The sequence below is a fragment of the Prionailurus viverrinus genome, chromosome X (assembly GCF_022837055.1).
Source record: "Prionailurus viverrinus isolate Anna chromosome X, UM_Priviv_1.0, whole genome shotgun sequence".
Taxonomy (NCBI): Eukaryota; Metazoa; Chordata; class Mammalia; order Carnivora; family Felidae; genus Prionailurus; species Prionailurus viverrinus.
This window is the reverse complement of record NC_062579.1, coordinates 87,815,908-87,830,483: the sequence shown is the minus strand read 5'-3', so window position 1 is coordinate 87,830,483 and position 14,576 is coordinate 87,815,908. Positions and strand designations below refer to the sequence as shown.

The following is a 14,576-nucleotide window of genomic DNA, read 5'->3' as shown; positions in this document are numbered from 1 at the left end:
ATACATATATATATCTCCCAATTTCCTCTTTGGTTCTAAAATTAATCAGTTATCACCATGCAGGTGCCATCCATAACATTCACTCCTGACCATTTGTTTAAAACAACTGAAAGAGAAAGAAAACCAAGGAACCCATTTGCTTAGTCTTCTTATAGATTCACATCATTATGTAGTTTATTAAGTGTGCTTCATAAGTTACTAATTTGCTGATTAGGCTTTCACAATTTTATCGTTATCAGCAAAGGCCACTCATAGCCGCTTATTTTTTTCACTCTTTCAAATGTATATATGGAGACCTGCCTTGTACCAGGTACGGTGAAAGAACCAGGAGAATGGGGCTTGCCCCTCGGGGTTTCTTTTCCTTTCTCCCTAGAAGTACAGTTCTTTTCATGGTGCGTCCACAGTACAGAGAGCATTCGATGCTCTCCCACCAAAATGAAACAACGATGAGACTTCGAATCCTGGCTTCTCCTGCTCAATTTAAAGCCTGTGGCAATCAAGAAGTTTAAGGCAGGAAATGAAGGAGTAGTTACCTGCTACCTTCCTGGAGTCAGAGAAGACTGACCAGAACGCTATACCCCAGAAAGTATGAGAACTGCACATATGAATAATGGCTTATCGATGTTTCTTAGGGCTTCTGCACACATGGCTGTTTCCACAGCTGCAGGACCATCTACTGCAGAACTACATGCACACATCTACAATTTAGCGAAGCTGGAAAGAATTTTATTTTTGCAAAAACGAAATGGGGTGTGGCTCATTTTCTTGCCAAAGGGCTATTTTATTCCAAGACACTGCTGTCTGCTGACCTTCATTTATAGGCTGAGCAATGTTCTATTTAAGTCAAATTAACTCATAGTGGGCACTTTTTTTAGGATGCAGTAATTATTGCAAAGAAATAACAATGTTTAAATTTGATTTGTTCTTAGTTTAGATTTGATTACATTGGGTTATAAACGAATGTCTTTGTTCACACAAGGTTTAAATTTAGGAATATTTTACGTTGAGAATAAGGGCCATATTTAAGTTCATTTTCCCTTTTTTTTTTTAATGTTTATTTATTTATTTTGAGGCAGAGCGAGTGCAAGGGAGGGGCAGGGAGAGAGGGGGAGAGAGGGAATCCCAAGCAGGCTCCGAACGGTCAGCGCAGAGCCAGCCGCGGGGCTCGATGCCGTGAACGGTGAGATCCTGACCTGAGCCAAAACCGAGAGTCGGACACTCCACTGACTGAGCCACCCCGATGCCCCCATTTTCTACATGTCAGAATATTTTTAGGCTTCGTGAAATGCAGTATTTTGTGTTTTTCTCGTCTACTAGACTGCAGGTGTATCTTATCCACCTCGGTGGCCGTGGCACCTAACAGTCTTCATTAAACATTTTAGTTGAACGGTGAAACCACCCCCCAGACTAAAATTGAGGAATTGTCTGTGTCCCCTTTTCTTTTCTAAAGATTATTTATTTATCTGAGAGACAGAGAGAGCGAGTGGGGGAGGGGCAGAGAGAGAGAGAGAGAGAGAGAGAGAGAGAGAGAGAGATGCAGGGCTCCAGCCCGTGAACTATGAGATCATGACCTGAACCAAGAGTCAGATGCTTAACCAACTGAGCCACCCAGGCGCCCCATCCTTCCCTTCCTCTTAACACAAATCTCTGGTTAGGGAAGTTTCCCATCTTTGGCTTGCACCTATAAATATACTCTAGTTTGCTTTTTTTTTTTTTTTTTGTCAGCAGGCCAACAAATCCCGGAACACTTTGATTCAGGGTCAGACACCCAACGTATGGGTCAGCTTATATTTTTAAACATGTAAACCCGTCAATATTACTTTTTGCTTATCTACAGTCATGACCATTTGGCTGTACTTGTTTTTTAATTATCCTAAGACGAAATAACACACTTTTCATTCTACGTAGCCACTTGTAAAAATGATTCAACTGTAGCTTTAAACCGGAGACCCACAAACTGCTCAAAATATTTGTTGAATGTGTCAGTGTCCTTCATCATTTCCTGGTTTTTGCTTTTGAAAACTTCCATTACAGGAAATAACGGGCATCATAAATCTAAGATTAATACCTTTTGGATTCAACCATTTCTAAAGGCCACACGTCTGTCGTCTTGGAAAGAAGTGGATTTCGTTTATAACCCTCTGCCTTCCCCAGCACTTGAATTTTTTTACTAGTTTATTTTCTCTTTTCTCGTATTTTTACCAAGGTAAACTTTTTAACATTCGCGTGTCTATTTACCCTACGGTAGTAACACTGAAGATTTTGAAGCTTTTTTTCCCCTCTTCCCCCGGTCAAGCATCAACATTACCTATTATTACCTTTTCTCCTGATCTAATTATATTTGTTAGTAGTAATAAGTTCATAATGGTCTCTCTAATGTATGAATAGAGTCATGTTTCCAATGGTTCTTTGAGGGCAAACTCTTTAAACCGTTGGATGGCATAACTTCACAAAAGGATACACTAAATGGTAAACAGTTTTCCTAGCTTAAGTCAAGAAGCTTCTTCAACCTACATCATTGTTAAAAATCTTCCCTATGTACAATAAAAAGCAATGGGAAGCAATATTTTCACAATGCCATTAAGTGAAGCAGAAAAAATAAACTCCCTGATTTACCCTGAATGGTGATACGTAAGGAAAAACAGTTTGAATTTGAGGCAAATGACCAGGTAGATATATAGACACCTGACAAGATCATCTAAGGCAACATTCATTGACCTGTAAAAGGGAAATATTTATGGAGCACCTACTATCCGCTAGTTTCTTTATAAATGTTCTCATTTGATTTTATGGACAACACTGAAAACAAGTCGTATTAGCCCCATTTTGTAAATGGTGAAACTAGAACTTCCCCAGTGTCACAGAGATATAAATTAGCAGAGCCCTTGGAACTCACATTTCAGGCTAAAACACATCCTGACTATAAAACACAGTTGGAGATGATCCCTCTGGAAAGAAAACACAAGGAGGTGGTAGGACTGAGCTGTCAGGTCAGACCCATCTTCCACGTTACTTCTGGGTCATCGTGCTATCGGGGCGGTGGCGCAGTCGGTTGGGCGTCCGACTTCAGCCGGGTCACGATCTCGCGGCCCGTGAGTTCGAGCCCCGCGTCAGGCTCTGGGCTGATGGCTCGGAGCCTGGAGCCTGTTTCCGATTCTGTGTCTCCCTCTCTCTCTGCCCCTCCCCCGTTCATGCTCTGTCTCTCTCTGTCACCCCCCCGAAAAAAAAAAAAAAAGCTGGGTCATCGTGCTATGTCCAGACCCACATGGCACTTAGTGAGACTGCTGAACTGGGAGAGGGGAGAGAAACATCGGGGGAGAGTCTGTGTATCAGCACGGGATACATTTAGAGAGGGACATGCAGTGTATGTACTATGAGCCATTCAAATATACAAAATATTTGGGTGTTTTCCCATTTTTTAATGTTTATTTATTTTTGAGAGAAAGAGAACACGTGGGGAGGGGCAGAGAGAGAAACAGAGGATCCCAAGCGCAGAGAGCCCAATGCGGGGCTCAAACTCAGGAGCCATGAGATCGTGACCTGAGCTGAAGTCAGATACTTAACCGAGTGAGCCACCCAGGCGCCCCCCACTCCACCGCCTTCAAAACTTTTTTTTTTTTTAGTATTTATTTATTTTTTAATTTTATTTTACTTACAAAATTTTTTTAATGTTTTATTTCTTTTTGAGAGAGAGACAGAGAGTGACAAACAGTGAGCGGGGGAGAGGCAGAGAGAGAAGGAGACACAGAATCCGAAGCAGGCTCCAGGCTCCGAGCTGTCAGCACAGAGCTGGACGCGGGGCTCAAACTCACCAACTGTGAGATCATGACCTGAGCTGAAGTCGGATGCTTAACCAACTGAGCCACCCAGGTGCCCCAATGTTTGTTTATTTTTGAGAGAGCAAATATACAAAATATTTGTTAAATCTAGTGTTTGTAATTTGGGGAGTCACCGCACACTGAAACTAGGCACAAATCAAGTGGCAGCATCAGAATTCCTACCACGGTTGGAGCTCTGCTTATGAATGAAATATAAAACTTTGAATTTGTTGAGTGACATCATGGTAATTTAAGGGACCAACAGCCTGAGACAAAAAAAAAAAAAAAAAAAGCCTATCGACAAACACAGTCATGTTACCAACTCCAAGATTAAAAGTTCCTTTGATATGGAAGGTACATGGTCACAAATAAGCTCTGTATACTTGAACTGAGTTTTAGAACAACCTGAAATCTAAAGGCAACTTAAAAATAAACCTGTCTCCCCTCCCCCATTAACAGTTCCGTTTTAAAAAATAGAACTTCCTATGATTGTATATACCCCACGTGATTCTCCTTCATCCTGCTTCGCACCTGTGAAGTAGATCAGAGGAAACCAAAATATTTCCGAGACATATACTTTACCTAAACCAGCTTCAGTTTAGAGTCAAATACCATATACTATATAAAGAACAGCCTTTTTTGTTTTTGGAATACACTGTTTGCAATCAAAGCTCTTTTTTGCTTAAGCCAATGTTTAAAATTTCAGAGATTGTCAAAGGACTTCATCTTTAAAAACAAAAATCTTTGCCATTTCTCTTCTAAACATTTATCTCAAAGAAACAATCTGAGTTGCAAAAATGGTTTTGGCCCAAGGATGTTCACTGAAGCACTATCTATAAGAGATGGAAGCAACATAAACTTGCAGCAACCTGGAATTAGTGAAAAGAAATGATGAGATGCTCATTATGTGGAAGATCACAGTGATTTAAAATTTTTTCAAAAATATTTGATTACGTGAAAACATGTTCATAATGTAGTGAGTGGAAAGAAAGGAATACACACTGTAAACACAGTATCATCCCAACTTTTAAAATATCTAACTTTCTCGGTGAGGGATGGGCTAGCTGGGTGATGGGTACTGAGGGCACTTGTGATGAGCACCAGGTGTTGCATGTACGTGATGAATCACCGAATCCTACTCCTGAAACCAACGTCGCACTGTATGTTAACTAACTAGAATTTAAATAAAAAAATTAAAAAGAAAAAAAGTACCTAACTTTCTTTCTACACTGGAAAAAGATAAAAAATATGAACAGGTGGTTCGATTATGAGTAATTTTCATTTTCTTTTTTATAAACCCTTTTATAGTTTCTTCTAACAGTTTTACAGTGACTTTGTATTTTTTTAACCCAAAGTGATTAAAAAATTTTTAAGTATGCACTACTTAAGATGCTTTTTCAGTAAGTTAAATCATACATGTGGATTATTATAGCATTTCCCATCGTTCGCAGTTCTAGAAAACACTTTGCAGTCTATAATAGTAATTCTCTCTCACCTGAAATACAAGCCCCAAAATGCCAAAAAGAATAAAAAGAAATGACAAAAAGGGGAATACACAAGCTAGTTATGAAATACAGAAAAAAATGCTGAAAAATTACACTAGTCTGTGAAAGATAGTGTCAATTACAGATTCAGTGTCAATTACAGAATGTTAATCTGCATGCAATACTATGTAATCAGCATATAATGAAGAATGCAATAATAAATATTTAAAGCTATTACACTGACTTTACAAATTTATTTCATAGAAGATAAAAACTTTATATATGCTATATGTAAATTATATCTATAATGTATATATAATGGATATATATAATGTGTGTGTGTATATATATATATACACATATATATACACATATATACACATATATATATACACACATATATACACAGCTTAAAAGAATCAGAGTTGGATTTTCAATAAATGGGTTACAAGATTACAAAAAATAATTTGCTATTGAATCTTAAAAAAACTTTTTAATGTTTATTTACTTTTGAGAGAGAGACAGAATGTGAGCAGGGGAGGGGTACATAGAGAGGGAGACACAGAATCCGAAACAGGTTCCAGGCTCTGAGCTGTCAGCACAGAGGCCCCCGAGGGGCTCAAACCCACAAACAATGAGATCACGACCTGAGCTGAAGTCCGACGCTTAACCGACTGAGCCACCCAGGCACCCCACTATTCAGTCTTTTAAAGCAGAGAGAGTAGAAATAAGAGATGAGATTTTATAAAAGACATTGACTTCTATTAGCAAAAAGAGCCCACTCTTCAGAAGTAGTCACATGGTACCAGGTTATTTCAAAAGTCCTTTAACTCCTGGCCTTTTGCTTATTTCATTTTAATTAAGTACTATCACTTCACAACTGCTTATTTCATTTTAATTAAGTACTATCACTTTACAAATGATATTTTGACAAATGCTATCGAATACCGTATGATTCCACTCATGGGTGCAATGTAAGAAACAAAACAAATGAACAAAGAAAAAAAAAGAAAAAAGTCTCTTAAATGTAGAGACTGGTGGTTGCTAGAGGGGTGGTAGATGGGGGATGGATGAAATAGGCAAAAGGGATTAAGAGCTCATTTCTGGTGCTGAGCACTGAGAAATGTACAGAACTGTTGAATCGCTATTATCGTACAGCCGAAACTAATATAAACACTGTATTTTGCTTATACTGGCATTTAATAGATAAAAACATAATTTTAACCAACCAAATAAAAATGCATGATAATGCAAGGAATGACAATGGTTAATGCACCAGCATATAATTGGCAAGGTGACAATAAACACTGAAAATTAATTCCGTGTTAACCGGTTTAAGGGTGGGAGGTAAAAAGGACACCTCAGAAGCCAGCTATCCAACTTGCTTTTCAAACACAGATCTACCTAACTTCTCATCTTTTCAGTGTTAATGATGGCACTCCACTTAAATATAGATTATCTCCTCCATTAGGAGCTTTTCCAAACCTGCACTCCTTTAAAGGGTACTTGCTTAGGGAGAAGCACTTGGCTTTCTCCGTGGGCAGTTTTACACAAGACCTCCCATTGTGGGCAGTCACAAAACTAAGAATGAAGTAGGACAAGCCAAAGGATTCTGTAATGATTACCAACAAACACTAAAATACTGCTCAGTAGTTACTTGAGAAGGAGGGGGGGGGACCCCATCACATTAATGGCTTTATCAGGCTGCCTGGCATAATATTGGAGAGGAAAAAAAACATATAAGAAAGTATTACAGGGGCGCCTGGGTGGCGCAGTCGGTTAAGCGTCTGACTTCAGCCAGGTCACGATCTCGCGGTCCGTGAGTTCGAGCCCCGCGTCAGGCTCTGGGCTGATGGCTCGGAGCCTGGAGCCTGTTTCCAATTCTGTGTCTCCCTCTCTCTCTGCCCCTCCCCCGTTCATGCTCTGTCTCTCTCTGTCCCAAAAATAAATAAAAAACGTTGAAAAAAAATTAAAAAAAAAAAGTATTACATATAGGTTTTTATTCTCTTGTCATTAACCATTTCTCTTATTTTTCATTTTATTAGGTCTGCCTTTATTTCTCCTTTGCTTGTAAAACTGGAGGGCTGGAGAATATTTACAGACAAGTTAAAATGGGGCGAGACCTCAGTGATGAGATTTCTACCATTTCCGTAAAACTTTGTTGACGTTTTAGCGTTTCAGTGATATACTGTTCCAGTACTTTGATTTTATATAGCACCTGTCTGCTGAAGAACCAAGGCTCACTTATCCATATCTCACTTATCCTTTCAGCATGCCTGGGAAATACATAGATTGGAAACAGATGGCTTAATAAAGTAAGATCCAAACATGAACACCGAGAACTTGTGTGATTTACCTACACTGGCCTGTGTGTCCCAACCGTAGAGAGCGAAGAGCCGCTGCCTTCCATGCTCAGTGCCTTTTCCAATAAACGACACTACCTCCTTACCATCAAACACATTTCCAGACCTTTAAGAAAAACGAAGCTTTCCTGAAGCTACCGGTCTGCCAACAAGGTATTTAGCTTGGTTCCATATAGGTGCATTAAAAATTTTTAAATCAACTAATGTAACTGAAATAAGCCAGACTATAACTATCTGAAAAAAAAAAAAATCCAAGCAAAACAAAAACCTGGAGTCATGCTCTCAGCCGTATAAATGAGAAAATGCAAAATGTATTCAATGTTAGTTAGCAACATAAGCTTAAGTGACTTTCTCAAGGTCAAAGTAGGAGTCAATAGCAGAGCCATGTCTAGAATCGAGTTCTTCTGAAGCTAAGTCCAACATACTTCTCCTCTAGTATTTTAATTTTCACTTAAAGGCATTGTTTTTTCCTCCCTAAAACATTTCATACTGACAGTTGCCTTTTGAGTGCTAAGATGAAGGTAAATTACATATTATTAAGCATATTGAATTTTTATGACCTTCTAAGACTGACATTTCAGGATTAGACAGTTTATATTTTTAAGCCATAACTATAACCAAAGCTGTATCATAACTAAAAACAGCTAGGGCTGACCATTCGTATCTAAAATAGCTTCCAACAGTGTAATGTATCCGAAAAGCTTTTGAAACCTCTCACACAGTGAAGGTACGTTCTAGGGTATATCATTCTCTAGGATAATCACACAGACTCAAAACATGATCTGGCTGTTTTCTTCTAAACTGTGTTTTATTAGTTTCACAGATCAAATTTTTCCCGCTCTGGATTACTCTTAACCAAAAGAAAACTTATTATATGAGCAAACATGAAATGATTCTAAAACCAGATACCCAAGTTGTCATGTACTGATAGATGCTCATTTTCAATTTTATACCAGCATCTTTTGGAATCTGTCCTAAACAGCAAAAAAGAGTTTAGCAGTCATGTTTCACCTAGATTGGGCTACATGAAATACAGTAAGAAATTCATGACTTTATCATATGTGGTAAGAATATCATGTCAGTAAATTTCTTGGAAAGGCAAGTGGAAGTAATGCCTAAAACAGAATATGGAATCATGGAAAGTGGTCTTTCTTCCTATTTCCCGGTCAGTTTCCCCAAAAAGAAATCACTTTCGTTCTCCAGCACCATGGCCAAGCTACCCCTTCTTTTCAGTAACACTCATGTGGTTTGCCAAGGAGCAAAATTTCATTTGGTTCAGATAGTGCTCTGGATACTGACGTTCTGCCAGTATAAATAGTTGGGTCTAATGTGCATGTAACCATTTGTTGAAGAGATGTAATCTCAACCAAAATATTACTTACCAATTATAATTAATCCTTCCACCCAAAATGCCGTAAGCCAAGACATTTTCAGCAATGGTATCTAAATGATGGTATCAGACTAGAGACCCTGGACTTCAGTGTGGAGTGTCTGTACTAAGTCAAGGCAGAGCATAATTTGGCTCCCTACCCCAAATAAAGAAAGAGGTTGATAACTTGCTAGATCTAACAGAGATTCAGAATTAGACTCACAACCCCCTGATGGTAAAACCTGAGTTCACTAAACGATACCCCCCAAATGAAGTCAGTAACAAAGTCAGTGGTTTTAAATGAGTGCACATCTGAAGACAAATGACATGCTGTGTAGGCTGAGAGCCTAGAGATGATCCCGTTTTGACATGAGTTAATATTTTTTATGAGTTTTTTTACGTTCATTTATTTATTTTGACTGTGTGCGCACCGCCCCCAACCCAGCTGTCAGCAGGTGGATCCCACCGCGAGATCATGACCAGAGCTGAAATCAAGGGTCGAACACTTAACTGACTGAGCCCCCCAGGAGCCTTGGTTTTAATAATATTTTGAAAAGGGCTCATCTCCCTTCCACTTCAACCTCATTGGATAGTTGTACTCTCTTTCTGAGGTTAAATATTTATTAGGAGTTCAATCTAAAATGTTATTATCACCTCACCTCCACTAGGGGGTTCTATCAACCAGCATAGTTAACTCCAATAACCCAGGTGTAGCTTAAATCCACTTTGAGCTAATCTGTGCCACAAGGCTAGCCTTGGGGTCAGAACTACATGCTTTAGAGGAGTTCTTGTTTTTAGGCTCAGGAACCCAAGCACAGCACAAAAAAAAAAAAAAAAAAAAAAAGTGCTCAAGTCGCTCCGAGGTTGCTGCAGTGGACGAGGGGTTATTTTGGCTAATGCATACAAAGCCAAAATGTCTTAACTGTTCCCAGTTTCATTTATAGCTGCCCTAGTTTCAAGGCTGAATATGTATCAACTGGATCCATTTTTGTAAATAAGGAAAGCTTTTAAACTCCTGACCTCAGAGATTCCTCTGCCCACTGCCCGCTTTTATTTTTTTTTTTCCTCTGCCCATTTCAGTACTCTGGGGTATATTCTCTATCAGCCCTGCCACGTTTTTCCAACAGCAACCTTAACTTGGGCCACCTGGGCAGGTAATGGTCATTATGGGAGTCGTTTCAGGGTCCTCTCATTACTGCATCAAGAATCTGATGGCTAAAGATACCGAGTGGCTCAGTTGGTTGAGCCTCCCACTTTTTTTTTAATGTTTTATTTTTGAGAGAGCACAAGCGGGGGAGGGGCAGAAAAAGGGGGACAGAGGATCAGAAGCGGGGCTCTTGGGTGACAGCAGCGAGCCGACGAGGAGGTCCCTCCCACTCACGAACCCGGAGACCATGACCTGAGCCAAAGTCTGAAGCTCAACCAACTGAGCCACCCGGGCACCCCAAGCCTCCCACTCTTGATTTTGGCTCAGGTCATGATCTCCTGGTGGTGACATTGAGCCTCAGCCTTGGGCTCTGGTCCGACCGTGCAGAGCCTGCTTGGGATTTTTCTCCCTCTCTCTCTGCCCCTCCCTGCTTGTAGGAGCCTGCGCCCTGTCTCTCAAAATAAATAAATAATCATTTAAAAAAAGAGACACTTTTTTAAAAAACAGATTCTGACAGGCAAAGTCGCAACCAGCTCAACTTATCAAATTTAGAATCCACAGTTTTTGTGCCTGATTTCTGATCCAATTAATTCCAAACCACAAATAACTGGTGGTTAATTTTAGTCAAGAAATGATCCATCACCTTCAAGTAGATGCCTAATAAAGAGAACAGTTCAATCAGAATATAGGCCAGAACCAGGAATATGGGTAAATCCTAATTTTTTTTAACACCATCTTACAGAATACAGCTTCAAAAGTATCATTTAGGCATGAGGTGGGTGTAAATTAGAAGGACGATTTTCCTAGAAAATAATCAGTAAGATACGCTTTGAATTCAGGAAAGCCTTAAGTAGATTGAAAGGCCCCTGGGGAGGTATACGTCCCAGCACAAACACAGTTCAAGCCCTTATTTCAAAAACAGCTCCTGTCTTTATTTTGGGTAAAATCTGAGCACCAAATTCCTTTTCTGTTCCCCTCATCCAAATCCAAGCAGAATTCCCTGGAGTACGGGCTAGCTCACACTCCCCCTCTGCTTTTTTGTCGCAGTTGTTTTTGGAAAATGGGCTTCAGCCATTACATTCCAGTTTTAAAGGCAAAAGAAGTCATGTGACCATTACCCTAAGGGCATCAGAGATTTGCGGCACGTGATGCCAATCAGCAAGTGTGGGACATCGGTCGCTTCGGTGGAATTCACTGTAAATTGCATCTCCGGGATCACGTTGAGGCTCCCAAACACAGTGTGACATCGGTAAAGTCGAGTTTAAGTGCTTACCTCTCAGGAGTCTGTCATTTCGCTTTACGTTTTCTACCTACAGTGCGGCCAGCCAGGCTCTGTGCCCCCACTCCACCCCCTCCCTCGAAACAGGCCAGGCACCCCCAGCATCCCGTCGGGGTGATCCTATGCGGTGAGGCTCTCCAACGCAGTTAGTTCTAAGCCCAACCTGCACCACTAGGGATGGTGTGCAGAACTGGTGAGGAGCAAGAGGCAGCGCGTCGGGCAAGTGTCAGAAAGCATTAACCTCATTCCACCTCCCAGCCTGGGATCGTCTCCGGTGCTGGAGCCGGGCCGTCGGAGCCGCCAGCACGCTAGAGCGGTAGCAGCGGCGGCGGCAACTTTGGGACTGGCAAGAAGCCACGGAGGGGGTGGTCAGCGTCCCCCGGCCTCTTATTAGAGCGCTTAAGTACCGCGGGTGGAAAAAAGTAAACAGCGGCAAGTGCAGCTGTGGGGGGGGGGGGGAGGCGGGGAGGGCACATCACCCCCTCCCACTGCCCCCGCCGCTCAGCCTCTCAGGGAGCCCCGGGAGGTCCCGGGCTGCCGCTGCCCCGACCGCGCGCTCGGGGCTACAGAGCCCGAGGAGCCGAGCAGGGAGCAGCCCGAGGGCGCGGAGTCGGGGGAGACGAGAGCCGAAAGGTTCTGCCCTACTGGCCCGGAGATGTTGTGCTACTGAAAGGAAAAAAGTGCTTACTCATAGGGAGATGCGGTGCGATCGCGGCGCTCTCGCGAATGGCCAGGGAAACGAGCGGGAGGCCGGCAGTCGGAGCCCCGCTAATTTCCCTGGGCCAAGGCAGCCGCTCAGCGCCCCGGAACTGGCGTGAGCCCGGGAGGTCAGCCGAGGCGGGCGAGCCGGGGCTGGAGGCGTCGCAGGCGGCCGGCTCCGGGATTTCCTGAGTCCGGGGCGGGAGGGAGCGGGGGGCGGGGGATGGCAGTAGCCGGGGAAGGACGACGGAGGGAAGTTAGGCGCTCGGTTTCCACTTCGGGGCGGCCGCCAAGGAAGGGGAGAAGGGCAAGGGTTGGCGTCCAGGACTGCAGCCGCAGGTAGGCAACAAGTTAAGAGCAACTAGCGAGAAAGCACCATCCCTGCGGTTAAGAGCAGAAAACGTGTTTGCGGCGGGTGGTCGTGGGGCCCGCTGTCACTCCCACCCATCGTGGTTGCCAACGATCGCTCTGGCGCCCGAGGGCTGGCTGGGACTGGAATTTTTGCAGCCCCGTCTCCGCGCCGCGTCCCCGCGCGCGGGGCACGTTCCGGCAGAGGTGCCCGGAGATGCTCTCCCCGGGACCCACGCCTGCCCACGCCCCGGGTACTCGCTCCCGTCGTGCCCTCCCGTGCCCACAAAGCACTTACATAAAGTCGCAGAGTCCCGGATCTGGCCCGACAGCCTCCGACCGACGCGCCCGGACAACTTCTGCCTCTCGGAATCTTTGCGGCAGTGGTTCTAAAGCCAGCGCTCCCTCCGCCCCTCGGCCGCCGCCATTGGCTCGGGTGGTGCTAGCCCTCGGCCTGGGAACCTGGAAGGGGATTGGGCCACGAGCCTGTCACATCAACTGGGTGGGGAACTGGGAGAAGAGTCGCCTGGGTGGACACCCCGGTGGGATGGGGACTCTAACTCTGCGGCGGGGAGCGGAGACCGGTCCCTCGCGCCGGCTTCTCCCCCTCCCCGGCTAAAAAGAGATTAGAAGTCCACAGTGCCTGACTCGGCGTAATGTGCAAAAAGGAAAAAAAAAAAAAAAGTGGAAACAATGTAAAGATGTGAATGTTGGGAATGAGAGTTTGAAAGTCACTAAGCCCCTATTTAAGTCTGAGGGTACAGTTTTTCCCCCTGAATGGTGAAGAGAGCCTGGGCGCGGAAAGGGACATTTCTAGTAGTTTCGACTGTTCGGATCAGCCCAGGTGCGAAACAACGCAGAGGGGAAACCTCAGCAATCTTCCCTTTAACCTTCCGAGGTCCAAGGGGCAGAATACGGACGGGACCGGCTCTCGGGTCTTTGGTTTCGTGCCAAGTACATCGTTGACCCCAGTCACCTTGTGTGGCCGCTTTGTCCAAGCGGCAAGGGGTGAGAAGTCGAGGTGGGAAGGCATGGTGCAAGTAACCTCGTTCCGCTCGGTTGGCTGGAAATGGATGTCAACTCTCATCCGTCTCTTTCCACCAGAGAAAACTTGGGAGACGCGCTTCCCGGAATACCTTCTCTGTTACCCAGAGTACCCTTTCTTCTTCTTTGCCCAGCAGATTGCCTCCAGGTTACCACAGCTGGCTTCTTGCAAGAACAGACGCGGAGGTTTCCCCTCCGGATCTGCATTCCAATCCTTTGGCTCGCTGCAGGTCCAAAATCAGCTCCGAGGGCCAGAGTTGGAGGGATTCTCCAGGGTCAGGTCAAGGGATTGGCTTGTGGGACAGCTGCGGAGGAGAAAGTCTAAGCCCTTTCCCGTTCCAGTCGTAACCATTTTGTTCCGGAAATGTGTGCTTGGAATTTTTTTTTTTTTTTTTTTTTTGCGAATTTACAATGGGTTCAATTGCATCCCATTTTACACGCATTTTAGGAAAAATGCTAAATTAAGAGTGGCCTCAAAAATTGAATGCTCCTGTAAAGAAGCCCCCGCTTGATCTGCTGTTAGGAATTTGCTTAGAGAAATTAACCCGTAGTGAGTGCCCGGACTTCTTAAATGGGAAGAGGTACGGGGGTCCATAGACTGCCTAAAAGCTACATGACCAGAGAAGGACTTGACACAGAGAGGCGGGAGGAGGGAACCTGGAAGGGGATTAATGATTAACCAACTAGAAGGACTTATGAAAGGCACAGGAAGGTGAAAAAGAAACGAGAGGGCAATCATGCCTTCAGAAACATTGAGCTGCTGTTATGAGAGATTTCTTACTGGGTCAGGTTTGGGTCAGCACGAAAATACTGGTTTCAGCATGTTGCTGTTACATTGACCATGCCACACACATTTACAACAGGCTCCAGAACGAGAATCCTGGCTTCCAATAATTGGCCCAAGGTTTGGTATGGTTTCTATAATTCTTTGCACAAAATCTCTAGACACACTGAATATGGTACTTCAGTTGTCCACCTTGCATCAGTCACCACGGAAAAGCTTCCACCTGCTTTTCTTTATTTAT

At 43.6% G+C, this 14,576-nt stretch overlaps 1 protein-coding gene across 1 annotated transcript in view; it reads right to left on the bottom strand.

Annotated features, from left to right (window-relative positions):
* PLS3 (plastin 3) overlaps nt 1–12,940 on the bottom strand; it is a 93,421-nt gene extending 80,481 nt beyond the window's left edge. The window contains exon 1 of the mRNA XM_047844195.1: nt 12,806–12,940. The gene's annotated coding sequence lies outside the window, so the exon portion shown is untranslated. The remainder of the gene's footprint in view (nt 1–12,805) is intronic.
* Between the last annotated feature and the right edge of the window lie 1,636 nt (nt 12,941–14,576).